The sequence below is a fragment of the Urocitellus parryii genome, chromosome 2 (genome assembly GCF_045843805.1).
Source record: "Urocitellus parryii isolate mUroPar1 chromosome 2, mUroPar1.hap1, whole genome shotgun sequence".
Taxonomy (NCBI): Eukaryota; Metazoa; Chordata; class Mammalia; order Rodentia; family Sciuridae; genus Urocitellus; species Urocitellus parryii.
In genome coordinates this window covers 86165889-86175327 of record NC_135532.1, presented here as the reverse complement: position 1 = coordinate 86175327, position 9439 = coordinate 86165889, and the positions used below count along the sequence as shown (strand labels likewise).

Genomic DNA, 9439 nt, shown 5'->3' with positions numbered 1-9439 from the left:
TGGCTTGAATGAGTGTTTTTAAAGAATAAACTACTATACCTCCCTCTCATGTCAACCGCATGTATATTTGCTTTCGCCTTAATTAAAAATTCTGCCATACGGTGTTTGTTTTCCTTTAGGGCAAGTAAAAGTGGGGTGCAGCCATCCTGGAAAACAACAAAAACAATTTATTAACAATTTTGCTTATTTCTCAATTGAATTCAAAATCTTATAACACACCTCACAAACATAAACGTAAACACTATAAAATAAATGAAGAGCAGCCTCTTCCTTCTATCATCCTGCACTTCCACATGAACTGCTCTTTCCCCTTACAATGGGTTATGTGATTGCCATTATCTCCCATCAAAACCAAACACTTCTTGAGGACAGGGTATGTATCTTTTTTCTCTATGGCCCCATACCTGAAGCAAAGTAGTAAAAGGGCTTAAGTATCCTATTGAATACATGGGCTAAACTTTTATCTCTAGAGCTGGGTTTATCAATCAATATTCCAAAGAATTTCCAGTTTTACAGAAATACCAAAATTCATCAAAAAATTTCATTGATTCACTATTAGAGAAATACCACAGAATTGTGCATTATGCATCCATTAGTAAGGACATCCGTGTACCATTGCTAACACTAATTTGACAACACTTTTTCATAGCAGACATTCACTTATGAAGAATTCAAGTTATAGGGATACAGTTCTAAGAGTTATCCAATAACATGGGAGGTTCCTCCATGCAACACAAATCCTGTTGAATCTCCTCTATATAGTTCAAGATCTTAGACAACAATATAAGGCACTCCCGTTCCACTAGGAAAATGCACTCTTGAGTTAAGAGAGAGAGGCTTCTAAAAAGTAGGCCCAAATCTCCATCATCTCGGATTTGGCCCCAACTTCCTTAATAAGACTCCTATACACAATAATTAAAACCAAGAATCAATAAATAAGATGGAATCAAACTAAAAGTTTTCTTCTCAGCAAGAGAAACAGTGAAGTGAACAGAGAACCTACAGAATGGGAACAAATCTTCACCACAAGCATATCAGATACAGCACTAATCTATACGATATATAAAGCACTCAAAAACTTCAACACCAAAAAAAAAAAAAGAAAAACAAATAACCCAATCAATAAATGGGCCAAGGAACTGAACAGATACTTCTCAGAAGAGGATATATAATCAATCAACAAATATATAAAAAAATATTCAACAACTCTAGCAAGTAGAGAAATGCAAGTCAGAACTACTCTAAGATTTCATCTCACTCCAGTCAGAATGACAGCTATCAAGAATACAAACAACAATAAGTGTTGGTGAGCATGTGGGGGAAAAGGCACACTCATATGTTGCTGGAAGGACTGCAAATTGGTGTAGCTAATCTGGAAAGCAGTATGGAGATTCCTTGGAAAACTTGGAATGGAAACACCATTTGACCCAGCTATCCCACTCCTCAGTTTATACCCAAAGGATTTAAAAATAGCATCCTACAGTGATGCAACCACATCAGTGCTTATAGCAGCATAATTCACAATAGCTAAATTGTAGAACCAATTCGGATGCCCTTCAGTAGATGAATGAATAGAGATACTTTGGTATGTATACATAATGGAATATTACTCAGCATTAAAAGAGAAAAAAAATCATGGCATTTGCAAAAATGGATGGAGTTAGAGAATATAATGCTAAGTGAAGTGAGCCAAGCCCCCCAAAACAAAGGCTGAATGTTTTCTTTGATATGAGGATGCTGACTCATAATGGTGATGGTGGGGGGAACATGGAAGGAATGGAGAAACTTTACAAAGGGGAAGGAGGGGATGGGAGGGGGCATGGGTGCAGGAAAGACAGTGGAATGAGTTAGACATCATTACCCTAAGTACATGTAGGAAGACACAAATGGTGTGAAAATACTTTGTGTACAACCAGAGACTTTGAAAAAATGTGCTCTATATGTGTAATATGAAATGAGTTGCATTTCTCTGTCATATACAGCAAATTAGAATACATAAATAATCCAATAAAAAAGAGAGAGGCTTCAAATGAACTTTGAGTCATTTGGTACCTGCGTTTTCTCCTATTATAAGATGAAAGATATTACTCTTACATGTTAGAAAGTTAATACAAAATGTATTCATAATAATCATCCTGGGACCATAATGCACATCCACTTTACCAAATTCTTTTTTATTCTGGTTCCATTTGAATTGCTGCTTAAAGATATTTATAATTTTAGACAAACTAGAATTCAGAAATTTTGTGTATCAATAAAAGTTTTATACTGATCTACATGAACTATTTTTAACATCATAAAAGACTAAAGAGACAAAGCTGAGGACAAAGATATAATACTGCTTGCATAATGTGTATGCTCTCCACCTAACTATGAGTAGCCTAATGAAGCTTATAGAAACTCTAATGGGAATATAATTTATGTCGTACATATAAGTAAAAGGTTTGGAAAGCAAAAATTTATAAATTCTAAAATTCAATTCCATTTCAAAGAGATTAATATAGTCCATAAGCCATGTTCTTATAAATTAATATAAACTATCATGAAGCCATGGAATTGTAAATAAAGTATAAAACAGGAGTTATAAAACTTCTTATAGGGCAAAGTATGGGATTCTGAGTGAATGAATGCTGTAGCTATCCAGCACAATCTGGGGAACACCCATGCCAGGTATGAAAGGGCACCTGAGCAGAGTGTACCACATGGTAACATGGGCTCAAAGGAGACTCCACATGGTTCTTCAAGAGAAGCTTGAACTCCATATTTCCACACAACTCTCCTGAATTTTAAATGTGGAGTCAATTTATGTACACTTATATTAAGTAAATATATCCATAAGATTAAAAAGTTCCAACATTTGCTACTCTTCTAATCAAGAAAACCCTGCTTATAAACAACATCTGTTGACTTATGTCACTGTCAAAATAAATGTATTTCAAATATTTTGGAAATAAAGGTGGGGGATGTTTACCTTGTTTTGAGCTTCAATATTTGCATTATGTAAAAGCAGTCTTCCTGCCACTGATGTGTTGTTAGTACAGACAGCATGGTGGAGAGGAGTTCCACCATTGGGATCCTGAACATTTACATCGGCACCATTTTCTAGAAGAATAGTTGCACATTGTTCTTCTTGCTGTTGGATGGCCTGTTGGTTTGGTACCAAGAAATAGATTGTCAATTTCAAGAATTCAACACAAACGTTCCATGGGATTTACTAATTAGCTATATTTAAATGATATTAATCAATTTTTCCTCTAAGTATGTAAATATAGTTCATCCTTCACAGAAATACTTTGCTACATCTACCTTAATCAGAGGTGTGTTGTTGTCACTGTCACAGAGGTGAATGTCGCATTTGTTCTTTACTAGAAAATCCACCACTTCTGCCTGGCCATAGGCACATGCATAATGTAGAGGAGTCCTACAAAAGTAAGATTTGTTAGGAGGTCATAGAGCTCCCACTTAAATCAGACAATTATTCATGCCACTGTAAACATTAGATAGCATATAATTCCTCTCCCTTCAAAACAATTTCTTCAGAAGAAACAACAATCTTTATTAGCTGTTATTACAGCTAATTAATGAAAATTAATGAAAGATTAGCTCATTCTAACTGCCTGTTCCACTGACTTCTTTCCTCCCCCACCATACCCCCCGGCTGAGGATTAAACTGAAGGGCACTCAACACTGAGCCATATCCAGAGCCCTTTTAATTTTTCACTTTCTGCCATGGTCTCACTAAGTTGCCCAGGCTCATGTTGAACTTGCAATTTTTCTGCCTCACCTTCCCTCTCAAATCACTGACTGATATTACAAGTATGCACCATTGCTTCTGACACCAGTGAATCTTGATTTTGGTTGTGTATTGTTAATAATTTCTCAGATGTATTTTAAGGACTAAGTATTTCAATTTTTAAAATGTTTATTTACACATAAAAGAAAGGCTCATCACCCATCCATGGTGCCTTACCTTAAGTGAAATGTGATAACACAATTGATCAATGGAAGTTCTAGTCATATGAGTGACATTTCAATAAGTTTTAGTTACAAAAATTACTATAGATAAAGAGGGTTGAATAAGAAAACATCAATAGACCAAATTTAAAGCAAAGTTATTCTTGCTTTTTTTTTCAAGAAACATAAAGCCAACGGAAATGTATGATTCAAAAGAATTAGTATGTTTCACATTGTTCAGTATTTAGATTTGTAGCCCTTAAGTAAATTGAATATATCCAATACTTAATATCAGTATTAATGTGATCTTAACTTTTCAAATGGGCAGTTTACAAACTCTTATCTCCAGAAGTGCTTTTGGTTGAAACGCCTGAGGAAATTTTTCACTTCAAATTGAGTTCTATTAGTTCAGTTTTAAATCTCCAGTCAGGGAAACATGAAGTTTTTAAGAAAGGAGGACCTCAGAAATAGTAAAATATGTCAAATATATAATAGGTATTCAGGATATGAGTGGTGAGTAAATGAAATGAAAACTATACTTGGGGAGTTCAGTGTGTGGTGTTTTTTTGCTTGTTTGTTTGTCGTTCTCTACTGGGAATTGAATCCAGGGGCACTTAAACACTGAGCAACAGCCACAGTCTTTTTTATTTTTCATTTTGAGACAGTGTCTCCCTAAGTTGCTAAGGGCCTCTCTAAATTGCTGAGACTGGCTTTGAACTTGAGATCCTTCTACCTCAGCCTCACATATTTCTGGGATTACAGATTTACACAAAGGCACCTGGTGGGGAGTTCAGCATTTTTAAACAAATTTTTTATAAATTAAAGCAATACTTTCAACAATATTTATATTTGCTTTCTTTTACTTTCTTAAGAATGTAACTAAAACAAAACGATAAACCTACAATTGCATTTATGAAATAAATCTGTATGGAATGAAACATACATGTATAGCAAATGTATAGGCACTAATATCTACAAGCACAGATGAAAAGATTACCTTTTCTTCTGAAGAGGCTAAAAGTTGGCTAAAGATAACAATCTACAGAAACAAGATTCATCTCCCTGCTCCTCCCAAAGATTATTTTATTAACAAGTAGTTCTCATTAAAACTTTTACACATATGCATTTTAGAAATAACAGGTAAGGAAAAGGAAAAGTAGAAGCCAATGTGGAATTTTTCCAAAACTTCCCACATGGAAGTTGAAAAAAAGTAGAACACAGAAAATGTCAAAATACTGCATTACTACAGAGCATATTAACTGCTGTCAATGAAACTAAGGTAGAAACAAACAGAAAGATAAGGAGGAATTGCCAAATATTGGAGATAAAATAAACATTAAACAAAAGAGGAAAAGAAATCTTTACTCATAATTTGAATGCTGAAAATAATGGCTCAGTGTTTAAATTTTACTACATTTTGTTTTTTTATATATTTGTGCCTGACACAAGACCACAATCTATTTGTGTGTATGTACTATCAAGCTTCGTTTTCACTTGATATTCAAAAAGACATCTTCCCAGGTCAACATACATTTATATCTTTGTCACCTCTAATGGTTACATAATATTTCATGCTAGGAATGCACTGCATTTTCTTACTACAATCAGTTCTATGAGTCCTTTCTAACACACTGCTATATTAAGTCATGCATATTTTATAATATCCTAAAGATAGTATAAAGAAATTGATTTGTACAGAAATAAACATTATTAAAATATACAATACTATCATTTATTTTAGAATTCATAAGGAACTCAACCCTTAAGCAGCAACATAAGTACCACTACTCTTCATCCTCACAAGTATTGTAGCTAAAAACTGTATTTCATTTATTATTAAACTTAAATTCCTTCTCTTACCAGGGACACAAAGTCCCTTTTCCTATATACACAGGTCACTTGTGCATCTGAAAAAAGGTACTTTCCCTAATTTAAATTATAAGGTTCAGGGGCTCTGGAATACAGCTTAATGACAGAGCACTGGAATAGAAAGCTCAAGGTTCCATCGCTTGGCGCAGCGGCGGCGGCGGCGGCGTGAAGGGACCCCGCCTGAGCCTGCCAGGGCCACGCCCAGTTGGGCCGGCCTGCTCTCGGCCGCGGGGTTCCGCGGCGCACACCGGCAGCTGGCGGCGCTGTGGCCGCCCCTGGAACGCAGCTTCCCACAGCTACCGCCCCAGCTGGACGTGGCTGGCTGCGGGGCCGGGGACCGTGGGCGCGGGCTGTGGGCGCTAGTGTGGCCGGTGCGCGTTGGCCTCGGAGAGACGGCGCTACAGGAGCTCTGCGGGCAACTGGAGCGCTATCTGGCCGAAGCGGACCACGGCTGCGGCGGTGTCACCTTGCACGACGCGCTCTTTTTTTTTTTTTTTTTTTTTCAGGGAGGACTGGGGTGAGGCCTGCATTATTTAGAGAAAATGCGCCATATAGTGAATTAATTTTGCCATGCAGATATTCAAAGCAAACTCAGGGAACTGGAGATGTTGCTCAGTGGTAGAACACTAGCCTAGCATACAATTTATTTCCACAACTATTTAAAAGGGCAAACTAAGTGTTCAGTCAGAGGCAACAGTGAATTTATCTAGAGAGAAAAGAAGCCCATGATTTGAGTAGAATTACAAAATCTACTTGGGGGGGGGCAAGAGTAAGGAAACTAAATTGGGAATTCAGTAGCAAAAAAAAAAAAAAAAAAAGTCCCAGAAGATTATTCTGTTAAAATTATTTGAGACAACTCTCTATACACCAAATCCAAAGTGTCTTTGTATCATCTAGAATGAAAAAGGGGCATTTCCTTCTAAGTCAGGGAAAATGTTTTTTTTTTAATTTTAAAATTAATATTTTATTAGCAGGAATTTACATACTATTATCCAGTTCTTTCTGCCCTTGGTTACAATTAAAAATTTTTCCTCTTAGAATCCTGAAAAAGCAAGCATGAAGAGAAGTATCAAACAAAAACATGACCTTTAGTATCAGATGGACTTGATTTTGAATTTCATCTTCTTTACTTCTTCACCCTATAACCTTCAGCAAAGACGCGCTCTTCCCCGCGGAAAGCGGCGCTGCCCACTGGGAGAGCCCGCAGGAGCTCTGGGAGCGGGCCTTGCGCGTGCGGTGGGCCCAGGTAGGAGCCCGGCTGCACCAGGTTCTTCAAGGACATGAAAAAGCCAACAACATGGTATCATTGATGAAAATTTATCAAGAGGAAGATGAAGCTTATCAGGAATTGGTTACTATGGCAACCATGTTCTTCCAGTATTTACTGCAGCCATTCAGGGACAGGCGGGAAGTTGCAACTTTATGTAAGCTTGGTATTTTGAAGTCCCTGGATGAGGATAATCTGGGTCCTAAAAGGGTAGTTGCCCTGCAGAAGGAAGCCAAAGAATGGAGCAGAAGTGCTGAAGAAGCTGTTGTCTCTATTCAGGAGATCACTGTGAATTATTTTAAGGAAACCTTAAAGCATTAGCAGGAATGCAGAAACAAATGGAACAGGATGGGAGGAGATTTGGCCAGGCTGCCTGGGCCACAGCCACTCCCAGATTAGAAAAACTCAAGCTCATGCTAGCTCAAGAGACCCTGCAACTCATGAGAGCCAAGGAGCTGTGTTTAAATCACAAAAGAGCGCAAATTCAGAGAAAGGTGGAAGATCTTCCAGAATAAGAAAAAAATATACATGTTGTAGATGAATTAGAAATACAATATTATGAAATTCAATTGGAACTATATGAGGTTAAATTTGAGATATTAAAAAATGAAGAAATACTTCTTACTACACAGCTGAACTCTATTAAAAGACTTATAAAAGAGAAACAGGATGAAGTTGTCTATTATGACCCGTGTGAAAGTCCAGAGGAACTTAAAGGTATGGATCATGTAGCCGACCTGCAACATGGTGGGAACTTGGAGGTGAAAGAACTCAGCTTGCAGTGCCAGAAGCTGGAGGCCAAACGGGGCAGGATCTGTGCCAGGAGAGCCTCGCTCAGGAACAGAAAGGATCAGTGCAAAGAAAACCATCAGCTCAGATTGCAACAGGCTGAAGAAAGTACAAGATATTTTCATCAGCATCATAGTATTCAAATGAAAAGAGACAAAATAAAAGAAGAGGAGCAAAAGAAAAAAGAGTGGATAAACCAAGAACACCAGAAAACACTCCAGCGATTAAGAGCCTATAAAAAGAAATATTCAGTTCAATCCTTACAGCAGACATCCTGCTGGGAACCCGGGACTCCAAACCTGCCAGCTGACCTTCCCCGGCAGAGGTCCTCACCAGTTTCTCAGCTTGTGTCAGCCGCTCCCCGAAGCGCTCCTCTCCTACCTGAAGTTTGTACTGAGAAAACCCCCAAGGATCAAGACTATCACAGAAATATCCCTGTCCAGATTTTTGTTCCAGTTGGTGACCGAACACACTTCAAATCCAGTGAAGAGCTGTCATTGTCCCCACCACCACAACAACCTTCTCCTCCTGCTCCTCCTCCTCCTCCTCCTCCTCCTCCCCCACCCCCACCACCTCTCCCTCTACCTCTTCCTGCTCTGGCCTCTTCTCAAGCTGCCAATCATTGGAACTTAGGTCTTGGAACTTGGGTAAACGATGATCAGCCACGTTCTCTAGTGTGTGGGTCACCTGCTGAGAGACCACCCAATTCCTTGGAAAGTTTTCAATGCCCAGGATCTATGGATGAAGTGTTGGCCTCCTTAAGGCACAGCGGAAGCCCTCTCCAGAAAGCGGAAGTGCCCTTTTCACCTGCTCCCCGGATGTCAGTCAAGGAGCACATTCTGGCTGCCATAGGACAAGGGGTGAAACTAAAGAAAGTCCACACAGACTTGGGCTCAGGCCTCAGCGACAAGCCAACCAGTGACCTAGAGAGGAGCACTAAAGCTGCATTCCAAAGAATCAAGAGAGTGTCTGCTGACTCAGAGGAAGACAGCGATGAGCAGAGCCCCAGCGAGTGGGACCATTAAGCATGTCTCTAAGTCTGACAAAGGTAGATGGGCCACACAACACCCGAAAAGATCAGCAAGGCGCCTGATGCAGTGCCGCATACCTGGAATCCCAGCAACTCGGCAGGCTGAGGCAGGAGGATGGCAAGTTTGAGGCCAGCCTCAGCAATTTAGAGAGACCCTGTTTCAAAGTAAAAAATAAAGGGCTGGGAATGTATCTCAATAGTGGAGCACCCCTGGGTCAATCCCCAGGATCCAAATATATATACATTAGTGGGGTTTGGGGTGAGATATTGCAACTTGGATTTGGTGTTGTGGCTTTTAAAGCTGAGAAGGGAAGCACACATGTGACCATTACATACCAACCCATAGGTAGATAAGAAACCCATGTGACCGTCACTGGCCTAAAAGAATAGTACATATTTTTTTTTCTCCATGGGTAATCTAGAATCATTCCTTGATTCTGAAAGAAGTTTACACTACTCTGGTAAACAGCACTATTAGACTACTGACTGTTCTCCTGTGCATACAGCATAGTGGTTCTTCACATTTAAAA

At 38.9% G+C, this 9439-nt stretch overlaps 1 pseudogene; it reads left to right on the top strand.

Annotated features, from left to right (window-relative positions):
* Positions 1-316: 316 nt before the first annotated feature.
* On the top strand, positions 317-8904 carry LOC144253375 (WASP homolog-associated protein with actin, membranes and microtubules pseudogene; annotated as a pseudogene).
* Positions 8905-9439: the final 535 nt, after the last annotated feature.